The sequence below is a fragment of the Mastomys coucha genome, unplaced genomic scaffold, assembly GCF_008632895.1.
Source record: "Mastomys coucha isolate ucsf_1 unplaced genomic scaffold, UCSF_Mcou_1 pScaffold17, whole genome shotgun sequence".
NCBI classification, from domain to species: domain Eukaryota; kingdom Metazoa; phylum Chordata; class Mammalia; order Rodentia; family Muridae; genus Mastomys; species Mastomys coucha.
In genome coordinates this window covers 1242788-1266434 of record NW_022196899.1, presented here as the reverse complement: position 1 = coordinate 1266434, position 23647 = coordinate 1242788, and the positions used below count along the sequence as shown (strand labels likewise).

The 23647-nt window shown below is 35.3% G+C and overlaps 1 long non-coding RNA gene across 1 annotated transcript in view; it reads right to left on the bottom strand.

Moving 5' to 3' along the window:
- Window positions 1-23647, bottom strand: part of LOC116094911 — a 33820-nt gene that overhangs the window by 994 nt on the left and 9179 nt on the right. The window lies entirely within an intron of this gene.

Genomic DNA, 23647 nt, shown 5'->3' with positions numbered 1-23647 from the left:
ACAGGAGGTGGCCTCTTCAGGTTCCATGTCCCCATTATTAGGTGTTTTGGCTAAGGTCAACTGCATTGACTCCTGGGAGCCTCCACTATCTTAGTTCTCTGTGGCTTTCTAGAGATTTCCCCTAATCCCCACCCCCCTGGCAGGCAGCCTTAGATTTCTATTCATTCTCCTAGTCCTCTGGGTCTCTTTCCAGACCCTGACCCCACATTCCCCTCCCCTCCCCTCTCCCAGAAACTTCTCTGCCTCTTATGACTATTTTTTTTCATTCAGCATCCTTGATTGGATATTCTTGCTTGTTTAATTTCTTTGGGTCTGTGGGGTATATCATGTGTATTCTGTGATTTATACCTTTGTTTATGAACGCCAGCTTCATTTTATGTAATCAACTTATAAGGAATTAAAGTAAGAGATAAACTGTAACTGTTTTTATCCTTATTAATAAAGCAAATATGACTGTATTTATTTTTCATAATTATATGAATGTTACTATTTTACCTACCATGTATGTATTCTTTTAAATAACATTTTCACATTATATTAAAGATTCAGAATTATTTTCTTTAGGAACAATTGATGACAGTAGGGGAGGAGTTGATGGCAACACAAGCAGATCAGGCCAAATACTAACCATTTATATCAGTTCTTAAAGTCACACAATGACTTCTAATCACGAACAAAAAAATGACAGTTTTGTGACGCTTATGTAAAGTCACATCTTCTATCTAAAAACGAATAAGAGTTGTTACAGGTAAAGCAGCTGACATTCCACTTACTATGGAGTTAAAAAGGCAAAGTAGAACTGCCTGGCTCTCATAGTTCATGAATTTTTGATAATACATGTTTCTAAAAAAATATTTGTAGATTGTTAGACTATCATGATCTTAGGAACTTGAGAGTTAAGTGTGTACCCCAAAACCAACTTGTTTCTGTATGTGAGTAAACGGTCTCAGAATTGGCCTAATAATTGTGCCTGGGGCAGGGATCTATCATGGCAGTTTTCACGAATTTTCTGAACAACAGCAACAAGAGCAGCAGCAGCAACAACAACGACAACAACAACATATTGGCATGAACTAAGATTTAATTATTTTAGGCAATCTTTTTATCTTTGTCGTTTAAGGAATGATCTAAAATATTTTTTCTCACAGTACTTAGATTTTTGTGGCTCCAGTATTACTTACAGTAAAACTTACCTATAAATATGTAACAGCATCATCAGCACTGTAACAAAATGAATGAAAGAAAATGCCATAAGAAAGAAAGTGGGATTTGCTGGTGGGATTGCAAGCTGGTACAACCAACTCTGGAAATCAGTTTGGCAGTTCCTCTGGAAATTGGACATAGTTCTACCAGAGGACCCAGCTATATAACTCCTGGGCATATATCTAAAAGAAGCTCCAACATGTAATAAGGACACATGCTCCACTATGTTCATAGCAACCTGATTTATAATAGCCAGAAGCTGGAAACAACCCAGATGTCCCTCAACACAGGAATGGATACAGAAAATGTCATTCATTTACACAATGGAGTATTATTCAGCTATTAAAAAAAACAATGAATTTATGAAATTCTTAGGGAAATGAATGGATCTGGAGAATATAATCATGAGTGAAGTAACCCAATCACAAAAGAACAGAAGCTCAGAATATACAAAACACAATCCACAAACCACAAGAAACTCAAGAAGAAGCAAGACCAAAGTGTGGATATGTTGTTCCTTCTTAAAAGGGGGAACAAAATACCCATGGAAGGAGTTGGAGAGACAAATTATGGAGCAGAGACTGAAGGAAGGACAATCCAGAGACTGCTCCACCTGGGAATACTTCCCATATTCAATCATCAAATACGGACACTAGTGTGGATGCCAGCAAGTGCTGGCTGACAGGAGCCTGATTTAGCTGTCTCCTGAGAAGATCTGACAGTACCTGACTAATATAGAAGTAGAGGCTAACAGCCACCCATTGGACTGAGCACAGGGTCCCCGGTGAAGGAATTAGAGAAAGGTTTGCAGCTCCTTAGGACAAACAACAATATGAACTAACTAGTACCCTCAGAGCTCCCAGGGACTAAACCACCAACCAAAAAGCGTACATGGTGGGACTCATGGCTCTAGCAGCATATGTATAGCAGAGGATGGCCTAGTCGGTCATCAATGGGAGCAGAGGCCTTTAGTCCTGTGAAGGTTTAATGTCCCAGTGTTGTTTAGTGCCAGGGCCAGGAAGTGGGAGAGGGTCGATTGGCGAGCAGAGGGAGGGAGGAGGGAATAGAGTTTATTTTATTTTAGTTTAGTTTAGTTTATTTCTTTTATTTTTTTTCTTTTTTCCAGAGGGGAAACAGGGAAAGGAGGTATCATATGACAAGTAAATAAAGAAAATATCTATTAAAAGAAAGAAAGAAAGAAAGTGAGATTTCAGTGATACATCTTAACAAACTCAGTTTTTCCTAAAGATTGAATCAAAAGTTCAAACCTGAAGCTAGCCTTTCATGGACATGCTGGAAAAAAAAATAAAACCCAAGAGTTGATAGAACTTACGAAAAGTACTTAAGTGTATTACAATACAGAAATACCCTGGAGGATTTTTGCCTACATGATTTTCTCATGTTGTGTAATGAATATTAGTAGCCTTTCAATAAAATTATCTACAGTAGCACATGTAAAAACACATGATGGAACATGATCGCCCTGGACAGTGAATAACAAAATTAGAGTCATGTAGTTTTAGTAGACCATGCAAGCTAAACAAGGGTCTGTTACATATTACCCAATAAATGTTCAAGATGAGACCTAGGTCTCAATGAGACAAGTGTGAAAAAATTATATCACATTTTCTAGGCATGTATTAAATGTCATTCTATTATTTTATGAGTAGGCTGTCTGTTCTTTCCATTTGGTACAAGTAGATGATCAAAATAATGAAAAGAAGGTGGAACACGTGGCAAGTGAAGACAGCAATGGATGACTAGGAAGACTATAAAGAAGGGCATGGCTAGGGGAAAGGAACAGACAAAATCAGGTTCCATGCCAGGTTAGTAACTGAACATGCATAGTTTTGTTCAGAAATTCAGGTTGAATGTATGAGTGAGTACATGCTTCAGATGTTAACCATAGCATATATTACAGTAGAGATGAGGGTCAAGAAATTTAGATGTTATCGGAATATACACATGGCTTATATATACAGTAGTTCCACCAAACATGACATGGCTTCGAATGGGACAAATATTTTATTCGTTTCCGTGGAGTAGCCGTAACATAGGATGGTAATAAGTTTTCAGGTTCTCAGGATTAAATCACCTTCTCTCATCAGTGTGTGAAGGTAAAATAAATCATAGCACAAGACTTTTGTATAAAATGATGTCTCGGGTAGCATAAGCTGCAATTGGTGAGACATGTGTAAGATGTATATTGGAGCTTTTCCTCCTGTGAAGATCTTTGCATAGTTCATTTTTCCCAGAACAAGGTGGCTTGCTCTGAGGCACATTACACAGAGACGTAAATACTCTTGCTGTACACAGAGACGACTCATCAGTCAAGTTGCAGGTGCTTGCAGTGAAAAGCCCATGGAAACTGGAACAGTCACAGCATGTTCTCCCAGGCAGAATAGAATGTTTCCCTTCAATGGCTTACTATAAAAATCGTGGCTGTCTTCAGATACCAGGTGCATTGGCTGGACCTGGGTGATCGTAAAGCCTACTGAATGGTGTTCTCACACTAAGAAAAATACAGTTGGTATTCATGTATATCTTCACTTTTCACCATGAGGCTTTATAACTGTGATTCATTCAGAAAATATTCATGGTCATAAACTACATCCTTGGCAATTAATATATAACAAGAAAAAGCAAATATGAATGAATAAATAAATTAGAAACATAAACTCAATGATCATTTTTCATTCCCCTCCTTTATGTTTGATGTTTTTAGCACCTTAAAATTAAAGGCAATATTGTTATTGCTTTCTAATGTGTTTTAAGATTTAGTCACAGCTATGCTTCACACATCTTCCTTTGAGGTTAGTGAAATACAATATCTATCATCTATCTAACTATATGTCTCTGTCTATCATCTATCATCAGTCTATCACTGATGTATTTTCTATCTATATTTCTCCTCTTTTCAGTTCTCCCTTACATCAACTCTCTTTCCCATCCCCCATCAACTTTGCTCCTAAGAGGGTGCTCCCCCACCCACCCAACCACACCTGCCTCACTCTATCATCCTCCCTTGCCGGGGCAATAAAGCCTCCACAGGACCAAGTGCCTCCATGCCACTGATGTGAAATAAAGCAATCTTGTCATGCAGGTATAGCAGGAGCCATGGTCCCATCCATGTTTTGGACTCTTTGGTTAGTGGTTTAGTCCCTGGGAGCTCAGAGGAGTCCAGTTAATTGATATTGATGTTCTTCTTATGGGGTTGTAAACCCCTTCAGCCTCTTCAGTCCTTCCCCTAACTCTTCCATTGGAGTCGTTGGGCTCAGTCCAGTGGTTGACTGTGAGTATCTGCTTCTATCTTAGGCAAGTGCTTGCAGAGCCTCTCAGAGAACAACTATACCAGGCTCCTGTCTGTAAGCACTTCTTGGTATCAGCAATAGTGTCAGGGTTTGGTGTCTATAGGTGGGATGGATCCCACAGTAGGGTGGTCTCTGGCTGGCCTTTTCTTTAGTCTCTGTTCCAGTTTTTGTCCCTGTGTTTCCTTTAAACAGGAATAATTCCAGGTTAAATATTTTGAGATGTGTGGCTGGCCCCATTACTATCTACTGGACATAGTCTCTTCAGGTTCTTCTCTGTACTATTGGACATTTTGGCTAAAGTCATCCCCATTAGGTCCTGGAACCTTCTTGCATCCCTGGCCTCTGAGACTTTCTAGTGGTTCCCCACACCCTCTCTACACTGCTACATATTTCTATTCACTCTCCTGACCCTCAGGATTTCTCTTGTGTCTCTTTCTATACTTAATCCTGTCCCTCTTTTTCCTCCCCCTACCCTATCCAAGTCAGTTCCCTCCCTCCCTCTACCTCCTCTAATTATTTTGTTATCCCTTCTATGTGAGACTTAAGCATCTAAACTTTGGCCTTATTTCTTATGTTTCATAAGGTCTATGAGTTGTATTGTGGGCATTCTTAGATTTTTTGCAAATACAGACTTAATCATTTGTACATACTATGTATGTTTTTCTGGGTCTGGGTTACCTCATTCAGGATGATATTTTCTAGTTCCAGCCACTTGAGTGCAAAATTTGTGAGGTCATCATTTTAATAACACTATAGTATTCTATTGTATAAATGTACCACATTTTCTGTATCCATGCTTCTATTAAAGGACATATGGGTTGCTTCTAACTTCTGGTTACTATAAATAGTGGACCACATGTCCTTCTCATATTTTGGAGCAGCTTTTAGGAATATGCCCAGTAGTGGTATAGATAGGTCTTCAGGTATAACTTTTTCCAATTTTCTGAGGAACTGCCAGATTGATTTCTAAAGTGGTTGTGCCTGCTTGCAATCCCACCAGCAATGGAAGAAGAGTGTTCCTCTTTCTCCACATCCTCACCAGCATCTGCTGTCACCTGAGTTTTTGATCTTAGCCATTTTGGTTGGTATAAGGTGGAATCTCAGCATTATTTTGATTTGCATCTCCTTGAAGAGTAGGGATGCTCAACATTTCTTTAAGTGCTTTTTGGCCATTCGAGATTCCTCAATTGAGACCTATTTGTTTGGTTCTGTACCCCATTTTGAATTGTGTTACTTAGTTAGTTTTCTGTAGTCTGACTTCTTGAGTTCTTTGTACATTTTGTATATTAGCCCTTGGTTGGATGTAGGACTCATAAAGATCATTTTCCAATATGTAGGTAGTTGTTTTGCGGTATTGACAGTATGTCCTTTGTCTTACAGAAGTTTTCAGTTTCTCTCTTTTTTTTTAATTTTTAAGATTTTTTTTATTGGATATTTTACTTAGTTACATTTCAAATGTTATCTCCTTTCCTGGTTTCCCCTCCAGAAATCTTCGGTCCCATCCTCCTACCCCTATTCCCTCTCCCATGTCACCATCTACCTCAACCTCTACTCAAAGGATAAAGAGGTAGAGAAAGAATTTAGGGAATTAACACCCTTCACAATAGTCACAAATAATATAAAATATCTTGGTATGACTCTAAGCAAGTGAAAGATCTGTATTACAAGAACTTCAAGTCTCTGAAGAAAGAAATCAAAGATCTCAAAAGGTGGAAAGATCGTCCATGCTCTTGGATTGACAGGATTTTACTATAGTAACAATGGCCATATTACCAAATGTAATCTACAGATTCATCAAAATTCTAACTCAATTCCTCATAGAGCTAGAATGAGCAATTTGCAAATTCATTTGGAATAACAAAAACCCCAGGAAAGTGAAAAGTATTATCAACAAGAAAATAACTTTTGGGGTAATCACCATCTCTGATCTCAAGCTGTATTTCAGAGCAATAGTAATAAAATCTATATGGTATTGGTACAGAGACAGGTAGGAAGATCAATGGACTAGAATTGAAGACCCAGAAATGAACCCACCCACTTATAGTCACTTGATATTTGGCAAAGGAGCTAAAACCACCCAGTAGAAAAAAAGACAGCATTTTTAACAAATGGTGCTGGTTCACCTGGAGGTCAGCATGTAGAAGAATGCAAATCGATCCATTTTTATCTCCTTGTACAAAGCTCAAATCTGAATGCATCAAGGACTTCCAGAAAAAAAAAAAAAACAGATATACTGAAAGTAATAGAAGAGACAGTGAGGAAAAGCCTCAAACACATGGGCACAGGGGAATTTTTTTCTGACCAGAACACCAATGGCTTATACTCTTAAGATCAAGAATCGACAAATTCCTCATAAAATTTCAAAGATTTTCAGTTTCTTAAGGTCCCATTTGTCAATTGTTGATCTTAAGAGTCTGAGCCATTGGTGTTCTGTTAAGGAATATCTTCTCTGTGCTGATGTTTTTGAGGCTCTTTTCCACTTTCTCTTCTATTAGTTTCAGCTTATCTGGTTCTATGTGGAAGGCCTTGATTCACTTATACTTGAGCTTTGTACAGTGAGATACAAACGGATCTATTTGCACACTTCTACATGTAGACATCCATTTAGACAAGCACTACTTGTTGAAAATGCTTTCTTTTTTCCCACTGTATAATTTTGGCTTTTTTTGTCAAAGATCAAGTGACCATAGGTGTGTGTGTGTGTGTCTATGTGTGTGTGTTTGTGTTTGTATTTACTTATGGGTCCTCAATTCTATTCCATTGATCTACCTGCCTGTCTCTGTACTGATAACAAATTTTATTTATCACTGTTGCTCTGTAGTATAGCTTGAGGTCTAGGATTCCCCTAGAGTTCTTTTTTGTTGAGAATTGTTTTAGCTGTCCTGTTTTTTGTTTGTTTGTTGTTATTTTAGATGAAGTTGAGAATATCTCTTTCTATGCCTGTGAAGAATTGAGTTGGAATTATGATGGGGATTGCATTGAATCTATAGATTGCTTTTGGGAAAATAGACATTTTTAATGTTAATTCTACTGACCCATGACCATGGGAGACCTTTACATCTCCTGAGGTCTTCTATTTCTTTCTTCAGAGACTTGAAGTTCTTGTCATACAGTTCTTTCACTTGCTTGGTTAGATTTACAACAAGATATTTTATATTATTTTTTTACTCTTATGAAAGGTGTTGTTTCCCTAATTTTTTTTCAGGCCATTTATCACTTGTGTAGAAGAAGAGTACCTATTTATTTGAGTTAATTTTATATCCAGCTACTTTGCTGATGTTTTTCATCTGTAGGAGTTCTATGTTAAAATTTTAGGGTTGCTTATGTACACTATCCTATCAACCACAAGTAATGGTACCTTGACTTCGTCCTTTCCAATTTGTATCCCTTTGATATCTTTTTGTTGTCTAATTTCTCTAGTTAGAATTTTAGTACTTTATTGAATAACTAGGGAAAAAGTGAGCAGTCTTCTCCCTGATTTTAGTAGGATTGTTTCAAGTTTCTCTCCATTTAACTTGATGTTGGTTGTGTGTTTGCTGGATATTGCTTTTGTTACGTTTAGGATTGCACCTTGAATTACTGATATTTCCAAGTCTTTTAACATGAATGAGTTTTGTATTTCGTCAAAGGATTTTTAAGCATTTAATAAGATGAACTTGTGACTTTTTTCTTTGAGTTTGCTTGTATAATGGATTATGTTGATGGATTTCCATATATTGAACTATCCTTGCATCCTTGGGATAAAGCCTACATAATTCTTTATGAATGGTGTTTTTCATGTGTTCTTGGATTCTATTTGTGAGAATTTTATTGAATGTTTTTACACTGATATTCATAAAGGAAATTGGTCTGAAGTTCTCTTACTTTGTTGAGTCTTTGTGTGGTTTAGGTGTTATTATGACTGTGATTTTATGAATGAATTATGTAGTGTTCCTTCTGATTCTCTTTTGTGGAATAGTTTGAGAAGTATAAGCTGTCTCTGAAGTTCTGATAGAATCCTGCACTAACAGGGGTGTGGTGGTGGCATACGCCTTTAATTCCAGCACTTGGGAGGCAGAGGCAGGCAGATTTCTGAGTTTGAGGCCAGCCTGGTCTACAGAGTGAGTTCCAGGACAGCCCGAGTTATACAGAGAAACCCTGTCTCAAAAAAACCATTAAAAACAAAACAAAACAAAACAAAAAAAAACAAAAACAAAACAAAAAAGATTTCTGCACTAATGTCATTTGACCCTGGTCTTGGGAGATTTTAATGACTGCTTCTATTTCTTTATATAGAACTGTTTAATTTATCTGGTCCTTATTTAACTTTGGTACATGGTATCTGTCTAGAAAATTTAGATTTTTCCAGTTTTGTTGTTTAAAGGCTTTTTGTAATAGGATCTGATGATATTTTGAATTTCCTCAGTTTTTGTTGTTATGTCTCCCTTTTTATTTTGGATTTTGTTAATTTGGATATAGTCTCTATGCCCTTTAGTAAGCTTGGTGAAGGGTTTGTCTATCTTCTTGATTGTCTCAAAGAACCAGCTCTTAGTTTTGTTGATTCTTTGTATAATTCTCTTTGTTTCAAATTGGTTGATTTAAATCTTGAGTTTGGTGATTTCCTGCCCTCTGCTCCTCTTGAGTGTATTTGTTTGTTTTTGTTCTTGAGCTTTCAAGTGTGCTGTCAAGTGCCATTGTATGCTCTCTCCAACTTCTTTATGAAGGCACTCAGTGAGTGCTATGAATTTTCCCCTTAGCACTGCTCTCATTGAGCATCACAAGTTTGGGTCCGCTATGCCTTTATTTTCCATAACTTCTATAAAATCTTTCATTCTTCCCTGTCCAAGTTATCATTGAGTAGATAGTCGTTCACTTTCCATGAGTATGTTGGTTTTCTGTTATTATTGTTGTGACTGAAGACAAGCCTTAGTCTGTGGTGATCTGATAAAATGCATGGATTAATTCAATCTTCTTGTATCTATAAGCCTTGTTTTGTATCTGATTACATGGTCAATTTTGGGGGTGTCATGAGGTGCTGAAAAGAAGAGATATATTCTTTTGTTTTAGAGTAAAATAACTTGCAGATATCCATTAAATCCATTTATTTAACGACTTCTGTTATGTTCACTGTGTCTCTGCTTAGTTTTTGCTTCCATGATAGAGACTAGACTCAAAAATGAACCCACCCACTTATGGTCACTTGATATTTGACAAAGGAGCTAAAACCATCCAGTGGAAAAAAGACAGCATTTTTAACAAGTGAGAGTAGGGTGTTAATATCTCCCACTATTATTGTGTGAGGCTCAGTGTGTGTTTTGAGCTTTAGTAATGTTTGTTTTACAAATGTGGGTACCATTGTATTTGGGGTGTGGATGTTCAGAACAGTGAGATCGTCTTGGTAGATTTCTCCTGTGATGGGTGTGATGTGTCCTTCCCCAACTCTTTTATGCACTTTTGGTTGAAATTCTATTTTACTGGATATTACAAGTGCTACTCTAGCTTGTTTCTTGGGACCATTTGCTTGGACAATTTCTCCAACTTTTTAATATGAGATAATGTCTGTCTTTGTCACTGAGGTGTGTTTCCTGTATTCAGCAAACTGTGGTCTCCTATTTACATATCCAGGCTGTTACCCTGTGTCTCTTTATTGGGGAATTGAGTCCATTAATGATGAGAGATATGAAAAACATATAATTGTTGGTTCCTAATATTTTTGTTGTTAGAGGTGGTATTACATTTGTGTGATTCTCTTCTTTTGGGTTTGTTATGAGATGATTAATTTCTTGGGTTTTTTTTTTTTTGGGGTGTCGTTTCCCTCCTTTTTTGAAGTTTTCCTTCAATTATCCTTTCTAGGGCTAGAAAAGTATAAAGATATTGTTTAGACTTTGTTTCATCATGGAATATTTTGCTTTCTCCATCTATGTTGATTGAGAGTTTTGCTGGGTTTTGTAGGCTAAGCTGGCATCTGTGCTCTCTTAGGAGATGCATAACATTTGTCCATGATCTGACTTTAAGAGTCTTTGATGAGAAGTTTGGTGTAATTCCGATAGGTCTGACTTTATATGTTACCTGACCTTTTTTATTTTCTCACAGCTTTTATTATTCTTTCTTTGTTCTCTGTATTTGATGTTTTAATTATTCTGTGTTGGGATGAATTGCTTTTTGGACCAATCTATTTGGTGTTCTGTAGGCTTCTTGTATAGTTTATGGCTGTCTCTTTCTTTAGGTTTGGGAAGTTTTCTGTGATTTTATTTAAGATCATTCTGGCCCTTTACATTGGATTGGGATTCTTCACTCTCTTCTATTCCTATCATTCTTAGGTTTGGTCCTTTCATTGTTTCCTGAATTTCCTGGATATTTGGGGTTAGGAACTTTTTGCCCTTTGTATTTTGACTGTTTTGTCAATACCTTCTATGGTATTTTCTCCTCCCGAGATTCTCTCTTCTATCTCTTGCATTGTGTTAATGATGCTTGGACCTGTAACTCCTGATCTGTTTCCTATATTTTCCATCTCCAGGGTTGCCTCCCTTTGTGATTTCAACTTTTAGATCCTGGACAGTTTGTTCAATTCTTTCACCTGTTTGTTTGTGTTTTCCTGTAGGTTTAAAAGGGATTCATGTGTTTCTTTTTTAAGTGTTTCTACCTGTTTACCTGTGTCCTTCTGTAGTTCTTTAAGGGAGTTATTTATGTTCTCCTTAAGGTACTCTGCCATCTTCATGAGATGGGATTTTAGGTCAGAGTTTTGTTTTACAGGTGTGTTAGAGAAGCCAGGGCTTGCTGTGGTGGGAGAACTGGGTTCCAATGCTGCCAAGTGGCACTGGTTTCTATTGTTTATGTTCTTGTGCTTGCCTCTGGCCATCTGATTGTCGCTGGTGTCTCTTGCTGGGACCTGTCACTCCTGTGATCCTGGTTATGAAGGACCTCATAGGAGTCAAGCTGTCTCTGAATGTGGGCTAAGGCAGGAGGGACAGTGCAGCACCCACTCTTCCCCTGGGAGCAGTTGTGGACCAAAAAGAATATAGTTCCAATGGACCCTGTGAGGGTCCCAGGTAGGCTAGGTATTGGGAGGGGGTATCACCTTTAAGCCTGGTTATGAAGGACCCCCTTTAGGTAAAACTTTCTCTGTGTGTGTGTGAGTGGGTATAGGTTGTCTGATCCTGATCTTGGGTAGAGTTTCCTGTATTTCTTTTAAAAATCTTATATATGATACCTATCATTTTTTATTCAAATTAAAAAGAAAGAGTAAGTATAGTTGTTTATTTTTTAAATTTTCTAATTGTTAATTTTCTAGTAGGATTGATTTAACATTTTGATTTGCCCAAAATCCCTTGGGATGAGATCTTCATGATTAATATTAAGAGCCATGAGGTTTTGAGATTTGAATTTAGTTAACTGTGTTTGTCAGTGTAGAGTACATAATAAATTCACTTATTTGTATGTGATAAAGTTCAGAAAATACACCTGAAAGTGATAGCTTTGTAAGTAACTTGGGAACAGTCTCAGCTTTAGTTTTTTTGGCCCTTACAGGGCATTCCCTTTTTTTTTCCTGAGGCAAGATACAAAGACTAGAATTTCTCTTCCTCAAGACAAGTTATAAAAACTGGAACTCCCTTTCCACAAAACCAGACATAAATTTATTATTATTATCATTGTTGTTGTTGTTATTTTTGCATCTTCATATATATGTGTTCCATTTAGGATACCCAGAGAAGACAGGAATTTAGAAAAGTTCCCTCAAGTAAGTAATAGGAAGAAAAAGCATAGAGACGTTGATTATGATAAAAGGGGATAAAGAAATAGGAAATGGGAAACTGGGTAGAAGTGGGCAAGGTAGGAAGAGAAAGTAATAAATAATAATAACTTAAATATGTTTTTAAAAATTTATCCCAATCCCTTCTGAGAAGTAACAATTAAATGTTAAAAGCATGTGTTGCCATTTGTTTCTTTGATCTTAGCCACTTGAGTATAGTAAGTTAAGATCTCAAAAATAGTTTTACTTTACTTTACCCTAATGGCTAATGATGTTGAAAAATTAAAAAAAAAAGATATCATAGTCATTTGTATTTTATCTTTTCATAACTATTTAGATCCATTCTCTATTTTTCAATAAATTCTTTTTTTACTTAATGTTTATTTTTTTTAAAAAAAATACAATTCTATATTCTAGATATTAGCCTTCCTTCAGATATATAACTGGTAATGTTTGCTTCCCATTCTGCACATTGATTTTTCACTGGTATAGTGGTATTCTGTTAAATACTAAAGCAATTTGGTTTCATGAAGTCCCATTTATTATTTGTTTTTCTTAATTCCTGCACTTTCAGAGTTCTATTCAAAAAGTCCCAACTTTGTCTATAAGGTCAAGTGCATTCTCTATGTTCCCTTCTACCAGTTTCAGGTCAAGGTCCTCAATCCATTTATACTTGAGAAGATTTTGGGGATGGGGTGAGGGGTGAGATAGGTTCTGGTATCATTCTTCTAGCTATATTATTTCAGCCTGACCAGAATCATTTGTTAAAGATAAAGTCTTTTCTCCATTGTACATCTTTAGTTTTTGGACAAATATCAAGTGGCAGTGTGCCTGAAGCTGTGTAAATTTATAATCTGTGTTGCCAATTGAATTCCATTAATCAATGTGTCTTTTAAAAATCAAATATTGACAAATTGATGAAACCACTATAGAAATTAATGTAGAGATTCCTTAAAATTTTAAAAATAGATCTACCACATGCTCCAGGACCACCACTCCTCTGCATATACCAAAGGATTTTACATCCTACTACAGAGATAACTGCTCTTCTTTGGATTATTAATAATAACCAGAAAATGAAAATAGCATATAGATATTGGTATAGATATAGATATATAGATATATATCACCTGATGAGTAAATTTAGTATGTTAGTCCAATAGAAACTTTTCTACTCTTAAGAAAAATGAAATTTGAAAATAAGTTGAAATAAATGGAAATAGTCATCCTGAATGAAGTAACCCAGATAGAAAAAAATATTATATGCATTCTCAGTTTTGGTTATTGTCTTTGAAACTTCAGATATATATGTTTCATTATGAATACCCAGAGGAGGCAGGAATTTAGAAAGGTATCCTTGGAGGGAGATAAAACATAAACGCAATGGTTAGGATACAAGGGAATAATACAACAAGAACAGGTAAACTGGAGAGGGTATTGGTGGCAAAGTAGAGGTACAGGAGAAATAACTAACAATAAAGTCATTTACAAAAACACAAAACAAAAAATTGTTTTGTTAAAATTTTATAAAAAATATTTTGATCATATTTTTCTGTTCAGAAATTTCTCAAGATTTCCCCTTCCTCTGATCTGACCCAACTTCTTGTTCTTTCCTCTCTCTAGTCTCAAAAGAAAAACATAAACAAAGTAAAAAAAAATAACAACAAAAGAAAACAAGAAATAGAGATATAACTGGGAGCATGTCAGAGTAGAGTATCTGCATAGAATAAGAAATAGAGTACATTATTGTGGAAAAACAAAGATGAAATTAAAATGACAAGATAAATATTTATATTTAAGCATGTAATATCGATGAGCAAAAAAGGGCATGGATTCAAAAGAGAGCAAGGAGGGGATCTATAGGAGGAGTTGGAGGAAAGAAAGAGAATGGATAAATAATTATCATAAAAACTAAAAAGGATAGTTAGACATCTTTGGTCATCAGGAAAGTTAAGATCAACACTATTTTAAGATTTCATCTAACTGCAACCAGAATGACTATCATTAATAATAACAGTGACAAAAAGAAAAAAATGTTGGTGTAGATATAGAAAAGGAGAGCACTTATATTTTCTGCAGGAATATAAGATAGTCATTTTGAAATTAAGTCTGGAGTTTTTTAAGACAGACAAAAAACAATCCAACTAACCAAACAACAACAACAAAAATATAAATGATACTACCACATGCCGCTTTTGAACTTCTGCACCATGTTGTACAGATACCTGCACATTCATGCTCATTTCTGCTCTTTTCTCAGTTCCTAGCCAATGGAGACAGCCTAATATCTAAACCTGATGAACGAATAATAAAATATGGTAGATATGAACAAAAGAATCATATCAGCTATGAGGAAAGTGAAATTATGAAGCTTGTAGGTGAATTGAAACAGAGAGATTGAATAGTGCAATATAGGGAAAGAAAGTAAAGAGTTGGAGTCTGGGAGTGGAAATACTTAAGCAAAGCAAGAAGTGGGTGGGTTAAAAAGAAAAGAGTGGTGTGTGTGTGTGGGGAGGGGGGGTGTTTAACCAGAATGAAGAGTACTTGAAGAATTATGTAGAAATGTAATTTCTTATAATTGTATGAAAATTTCAAAAGATAAACTGAAGAAAATTTTCTTGCATAGTTAGATAATTCTGCTACTACAAGCAGTGAGACATCAAATAAATTTCCAAGTCCTAGTTGTGGGATTCCTTCTCAGGCTTGGTCAGGGCAGCCCTGGAAATCCTTAAAACAATATAAACTCTTGTTAGATGTCTTGGTTACCATACCTCATTTAGAGAACTAGAAAATAAGATTGTATTACCAAAGACACCAAAAACCTTGGTTGGAAGAGATAGGAGAAGCAACCTCAAGCCAGGCTGGAAACAGTTACAAAGCTTTCAAATGGCTATAGCTAATGTGGGCAAAAAATAATTATCTTAGCTATTTTTCTGCACTGCAAATCAAAAAAAGAATCTTCCAAGTAAGCTGTACTTGTGTAAATGTGACATGACTTTTGTGAGTATATTTGAGAGCTTCTACTTGGAGATCAACCCATGCCTCGTTCTGTAACGCTGAATAACAACCTATGTCTGAAGACATTATAGGCTCAAACTTAAAGCTAACTACTATTATTTAACTAAACTAATACAGCATCAAACTGTCCTTATACATCTATCTTTATATCCACACACAAGAGTTACCCTCAGACTTCAAGGAAGTCTTCAAGGAAGAATCAAGGAAGCTCCTTTTTTCGGAGAAACAATGTTAAATTTAGAGACTCATATCTGCCAAAGATTCTGAGAATACGTGAAAGGTGAAGATTCATCTATGAAGACATTTACATCATCCCTTCTAAGACTTGAGGAGTATTGCAATGAAGGAGTAAGAAGTATATAAGAGCCAGAATGTAAGGGCAAAAACTGGGAAATGCTATTCTGTAGAAAAATCTAACCACTAACACCATGGTCTCATAACAATTGCAGTTTCTTTCTCTAAATCTCTCACAAAACTGGTCGTTTCAAGAAGCAGTCAGAGATGAGCATGAGGATCATGGAGCCCTAATCCTTATTACTATACTACTAGTGACTTTTAAAGATGCTGAAAAAGGGGAAACCACCCTTTTCATGTGTGCCCACTGATAATCCGGCCATGATCCACTGGGCAGATCTAAACCCATTTTTACACAGTGAGATGTAGTTAAACTCAGTGGACCATAAAATAAAATGAACAGACATGATTGTGAGAAAGAGTTTTACAGAGAAGAGAGGGGATTGGCTTTAGTAAAAGGAAGATGGAAAAGAATGGATGGTGATTGTGGTCAGCTTCTATATCAAAGGCACAGATAGAACTCTATTGTGACGTAAGACTGTCCCAAGTATAAGAGTTAAAAATTTTATTAAATGAACAAATGCATTGATAATTTTGTATTCCTCAATAGCAGAATTAAAGAAATTAAACATACACACACACACACACATGTAAGTACTTTGAATGCCAGTACATAAAATAGTGGCTTAAAAATCATATTCTGGTTGCATACTAATTCAGTATTTAGGATTAAAATCTCTGGAGGTCTTCCAATATTAGCTCAACCATGAAGGTCTGGATCAGGTCACCGAAGACATTTTTTAACTCATCTATATTTCAGTTTCTTTATCAAGAGTTAGCAATAAGTTGAGACATGAATTAAAACCTGATAAATATAAAATTTTTAGAGAAATCCCTTGATAATAGGTAATTTTAACCTGTTAACTATTATTATTATTATTATTATTATTATTATTATTATTATTATTATTATTCCAACTTCTCCAGGTGTGATTAATTTATGAGTTCTGAAATTTAGTTTTCCATGGAATCATAAAATAATATTATGCAATAGAATAGCTAATATTTTAATATTTGTTGAAAAGAAATTTTTATCCAATTTCTACCCTCTTCCATAAAAGCATTTAACATAAAGAATAAATAAAAGTTTATAAGGCTTTATGTAAATAACTCATTATAATGTATTTATCATTTTATTTCACCACTGATCAATGGGAATCTTAAAATAGAAACAGCCTGGGTAAGTAACTGGAAGTCATTGGAAGTCATTGGAAGGTTAGGAGGACCTTCTCATTGAAGGTGGCATACAATAGTATCAAACTCATAGACCCATGGGTAAATACCCATAAACTAAAGATTAACTGTCCGTAGACCAAAGTCACAAATACCAACCAAAGTGATTTTGGTTAAAATATTAATATGCAATGATTATTAAATAAAGACAAGAGAACTCAACTGCTCAAATGTAGTTAGAATGAATTTGCACAGATGCAAAGAGTAATCATTCTCATTTTGTAAAATTTTGAGAATCACCAGGAACATAGCTGATCCAGTAAAATATAAATATAGTCTATGTTTCACAGATTACAGAACACTGAGTAACTTGGGATATAAGGCATGTATGAACAATGAAAAAATTGAAAATAAAATGGAAATATTAAACAAAGCTTAAAATTTAATTTTTTAACAGTTAAGTAATGTGGTACAGATTGCTTTATAAACTTTATTCAAATTAAGTGAAGGTTACTTGTAATAATAAAGAGTCTTTTTTCTTAGTGGTGGATATTATTTATTTATTTATTTATTTATCATGTTTGGTGAGACTCAACATTGACTGGACTTTAGTCTTCAAAGAGTTTAAGCTCTCTGACAGTATTAACCCAGCTGTCTATTAAACTCTACTGACCATGTATTCTTTAGGGACACATACAGGAAAATTGCTCTGATACATATATAGGTAGGTATTAAAGAGTAACCATATGCTACCTGTGGGAGCATGTGTCTATAATCCCACCACTCAGGCCAAGCCATGCATTTGAAACCATCTTGGTTTACACAGTGAGCTGAAGTTCATATGTGCTACAGATAAAACCTTGTCTCAAAGCCTATAGAGTGCTAAGCTTCATACACGTAACTCTGTGGAGAAAGTGTGTATGGCTTTCATGTTACCTCAGCTTATCTATTTATAACAATGACAGGAACACACATTTCAAAAAGACAAGACCTGTTTTAAAGAGTTTTCTGGATTGTGACAGAGATTGAAATGTTGTTGGTGAAAGAGTCAAGTTTTATCCAACTTACTCCAATGTCCAAACTTAAGTATTAAAAATAGTTTTTGTTTAGTAACAGAAAACATGTTTTAAATATACTTAAAGAACTCTATTTGGTGGATAAAAACAGGTATTTCTGTAAAAATTTTATACGTTAAATTTATACAGTGGATTTGATTTTAAAGCTCTCAGCATAAAATATTAAGTAAGACTTGTATGAAAATTGAATTTATTAGTTTAAAAAATGTCACATAAAAACGATGAGGAGGAGGTGTTTTATTTGCATATAAAATCTACAACATTAAAATCAAAAGGGAAATTACATAATAATCTGCCATTAAATAAACAAGAAAACCACATTGTTTCCTTGATTTCTGCAGCTAATTTGTCATCAGCACAAAATCAAGGGGCTTCAGGAAGTGATGTGATCATATTTGAATTAAAAATTGATATAGCAAAGTATAGAATAAGAACATATTATGCAAGAGCCTTCATATCTTTTTAAATTATTTATTAAACTTCTTTATCCTGTACATTTGGACCACTTAAATTTATATAATTCCCTTTTGGTCAGTGGAGTTGCAGCTGATTTCTAGGCAATACTTAATTGAAATGGTCATTGTGAAGGTTGAAATAAGTAGACCATGAAATGGTCACTGAAAAATCTGGATAATAAAATGATGAAATCAGCTATCAATCAATATAGCAGTTAAGGAAACTAACTAAGCATGTTGATAGACAGCCTATAGCTGCAGGACAGTTTGAGATTCTGATGAAATTGATACAAAAGAAGACCTCATGCCAAAGTATTTGGAAATGATATGTGATTTATACAAATGCATATGTTGCTCTGAAAGTGCTGAAGAGGAAACTTGGTAAGAAGTTGATGTTAAAATACCTGTTCATTATTTCTTAAGCCACAGACAATTAAAAAAGAGATGTACTGAATAGGAACAGTTAAATGAGACCCATGCATATCAGCAAGCCTGGATATAAATCTAGATTCTGTCATTTACTATTCTTATGACCCTAGAAAATTTGCTAAATCTCCAGCAACTATACGTGTTCTAAAAAAAAATGAGACAGCATATTTGATGTTTTAAAAGCTAAACTGCTATGCCACAGAGCCTGGAGCTGATCTTGTGCTACAGCTCTCCATAGCTAAATACCACTGTAAGAGTGCAGCTCTCCAAGAGTGCAGATACACATGTGAGTACAGGGAAGACCACCACTTCCTCTCCGAGGGACCTTCCCTGAGTCTTCAGGACATGAGGAGCAGACTGGGACAGGATCCTTCCAGTTTCTGTCTGCACTCAGGGCTGATTCTGTGCCATAGCTCTCCATACTGAAATACTGCCTGGAGAGAACTGGTCTCACAGGACTGCTGGCATACCTAAGAGCATAAATAAGACAACCATTTCTGCTCAAATTTCTGGCCCAAGAGGGATGCTACTAGAGCCATTAGAACACAGGAACCAAGGGACAGTGAGGGCAGTATCCTTCTGGTTTCCATCTGAGACGCAGAGCTGACACTGTGTCAGAGTTCTCCATACCCAAATTCCTCCCAGAGAAAACTGGTCTTCCAGGAGTACTGACACACAGGCTTGCAAAGGGGGTGGCAAGCCACAGTCAGAGACAGAAAGACCAGCTAACACCAGAAAAAAACAAATGGCAAGAGCCAAGAGCAAGAACATAGCAACAAAAACCAAGGCATCATCAGAACCCAGTTTTCTCATCACAGCAAGCCCTGGATATCCCAACACACCATAAAAGAAAGACTGATTTAAAATCACATTTCATGGTGATGACAGAGGACTTTAAGAAGGACATAAATAACTCCCTCAAAGAAATACAGGAGAACACAGGGAAACAGCTAGAAGCCCTTTAAGAGGAAACACAAAAAGTTCCCTTAAAGAATTACAGGAAAACAGAACCAAACAGGTGAAGGAATTGAACAAAAGTATCCAGAATCTAAAAATGGAAATAGAAACAATAAAGAAATCACAAAGGGAAACAAACCTGGAGATAGAAAAACCTAGGAAATAGATCAGGAGTAAATAGATGCAAGCATCACCAACAGAATACAAGACATAGAAGAGAGAATCTAAGGGGCAGAAGATACCATTCAAAACATTGACCCAATAGTCAAAGAAAATGCAAAACACAAAAAGCTCCTAACCCAAAACATTCAGGAAATCAAGGAAAAGATGAGAAGACCAAACCTAAGGATACTAAGTAAAAGAGAGAATGAAGATTCCCAACTTAAAGGGCCAGTCAATATCTTCGACAAAATTATAGAAGAAAACTTCCCTAACCTAAAGAAAGAGATGTCCATGAACATACAAGAAACCTCCAGAACTCCAAAAAGATTGGACCAGAAAAGAGATTCCTCCATCACATAATAATCAAAACACCAAATGCAAAAGACAAAGAATATTAAAAGCCATAACTGAAAAAAGTTCTAGTAACATATAAAGGCAGATCTATAAGGATTGCTCCTAACTTCTCACCAGAGACAATGAAAGCTAGAAGATCCTGGGCAGGTGTCATATAGACCATAAGAGAACACAAATGCCAGCCCAGGCTACTATACCCAACAAAACTCCTAATTACCATAGATGGAGAAACCGAGATATTCCATGACAAAACCAAATTTACACAATATTGTTCCACTAATCCAGCCCTACAAAGGATAATAGATAGAAAACTCCAACACAAGGAGAGAAACTACACCCTAGAAAAAGCAAGAAAGTAATCTTCTTTCAACAAAAACAAAAGAAGATAGCCACACAAACATAATTTCACCTCCAACAACAAAAATAATGGAAAGCAACAATCATTATTCCTTAATATATCTAAACATCAGTCGACTCAATTCCTCAATAAAGACATACTAACAGACCAGATACGTAATCAGGACACAGCATTTTGCTGCATACAGGAAACACACCTCAGTGACAAAGACATGCACTACCTCAGAGTATAATGCTAAAAAATAAAAAATTCTAAGCAAATGGTTCCAAGAAACAAGCTGAAATAGCCATTCTAATATTGAATAAAATATACTATCAACAAAAAATTATCAAAAAAAAAGGAAGGAAACTTCATGCTCATCAAAGGAAAAATCTACTGAGAAGAACTCTCAATTCTGAACATCGATGTTTCAAATGCAAGGGAACCCACATTCATAAAAGAAACTTTACTAAATCTCAAATCACACATAGCTCCTCACAAAATAATAGTTGAAGACTTCAACACCTTACTCTCAGCAATGGACAGATCATGGAAACAGAAACTAAACAGAAACGCAGTGAAACTAACAGAAGTTATAGACCAAGTAGATTTAACAGATATCTATAGAACATTTCACCCTAAAACAAAAGAATATGCCTTCTTCTCAGCACCTCATGGTATCTTCTCCAAAACTGACCATGTAATCGGTCACAAAACAGGTCTAAACAAATACAAGAAGATAGAAAAAAAAATCCCAGGCATACTATCAGATTATCATGGATTAAGACTGGCTTTCAATTAAAACAAAAACAACAGAAAGCCCATATACACATGGAAGCTAAACAATGCTCTACTCAATGGTAACTTGACTAAGGGAGAAATAAAGAAATTAAAGACTTTAGAATTTAATGAAAATGAAGGCACAACATACCCAAACTTATGGGACACATGAAAACAGTGCTAAGAGGAAAACTCATTGCTTGAGTGCCTCCATAAAGAAACTGGAGAGAACATACACTAGCAGCTTAATAGCACACCTGAAAGCTCTAGAACAAAAAGAAGCAAATACACCCAAGAGGAATAGACAGTAGGCAACAATCAAACTTGGGGTTGAAATATACCAAGTAGAAGCAAAAGTTACTATACAAAGAATCATCAGAACCAGGAGTTGGTTCTTTGAGAAAATCAACAAGATAGGTCAAACCCTAGCCAGTTTAAACAGGGGGCGTAGAGGCAGTATCCAAATTAACAAACTCATGAATGAAAAGGGAGACAAAACAACAGAATTCAAGGCCCACACTAAAACATAGTAAAAGCAATATAAAGCAAACCAGTGTGTATATATAGAGACAACATATACAGTTTAAAATACATATATCTTCATAGATATGTATATATACCTCTCTCATGTATATATTAACATATGTGTGTAAATATGTATATATGTATGTATATATTTATATATATGTATTCACATATGATTCTCAATGAAGATATGCACCAACAAACATTGTATGTACATATTCTTGTCAGGTTCTTATAATGATTTACAAAATAATTTAGAAATGCTGTGTTAAGACTGTGAGTCTTACTGGACTGCACTTGATATGAACGTCAGAGAGTGATCAGGTTTTGCTTTAGGTTTCTTAAATTCAGTGACTCTCAAATCATGACCCAGGCCTTTAAGGAGTACTGCTGTTCTCTCATTGAGTTCTTAAGGTCAAACTACTTTTATCAGCAGTTTTTTTTTTTTTTTTTGGTAGAAATTTGCATTCAGTACAGAAAGAATGGAAGCCTGTCTCTGAAACTGAAGGAAGCAAGCATACAACACTACAAGAAACCATGGAATACCTCATATTTAGCACATGTGCTATATTCTCACATACACACACATACACATACACACAGGAGTCTAGGATCCTCATAGACGCAATTAACTATTCAATGGATTTCACCACATTTTTCTTAGTTAGTTGTCTTTTAAAACCTATGTATGTTAAAACAAAATATATTTAAACTATACTACTTCATTCTATTAATTTGGTAAATTCCAGATCATCATGGTGTCTTCAAATTAAAGCAGTCCTTGAATTGTGCTTCAGCTGAAGGAGCCTGTTTTGTTTAGAAGCCTACTTGAAGTCTGGGATAACAAATCTGTCAAGTGGAAAGGAACAAAGCTTCTCAACAAGGAAAGACATGTCTGATAAGAGCATAACATTAATTAATATGGATGTCTCTAGTTTTCAAACTGTGCAATGAAATGTGTAGAATTTAGGAGACGCACATGACTAAGAGAGCCAGTATTTTCTAGAAGACTAATTTGTAATGCTTTGAAATTATGCATAAGTCAAGGACCTATTAAAATGGACAATCAATAATAGATTTTTTAATCATAAGGAAAAACTGATTTGGCTGCAAATTCCACAATGTATCTAGTTCCTATAAAACTGCTACTGGTTATCATTTGATGTATATCAAAACATGCTTACAATTAACTTTAAAAATCTATTAAATTTTTTCCCATTTTCCAATTAAATATGTGTAGCCAAAATGGATTTCCATCCTAATCCAAATAATACATTCCAAGGCTAATTTTACCAACAGATTAGAGTCCACTTTCTTAAAATATACATTTAAGAAATCAACAAACATGTAGTAAAAAAAAATTTTCCAATTTTGATAATATAATTAGGATATTTCATTCTTTATGATGGTATATTTAGGAAATATTTCAAATTGTGATTTGAATTCTATAGTGATCATCATTTGCCCATGATAATTGACAGAATATTTGATTGTAAGTTTTTTTTTTTAACTGCGTGGATTTCCCCATTTTATACTATGGTTCATTTTCTATAACTATGTGCCAAGCACATATGCTTAGTGATACTACTGTGTTAGAAGAAAAACTGAGTGAAAGTATTCAACTGATTCTCATGCCCATTGGTATAAACTCCCTTCTTGAGAGTGTCTCCTTTTCTTCCTAACACCTTTATTTTCTGCTGTTAGAGTTTATTAGCAAACTTATAAAATAAGCAAGCTTATTAGCAGCTTTACAGCACATCTGAAAACTCTAGAACAAAAAGACA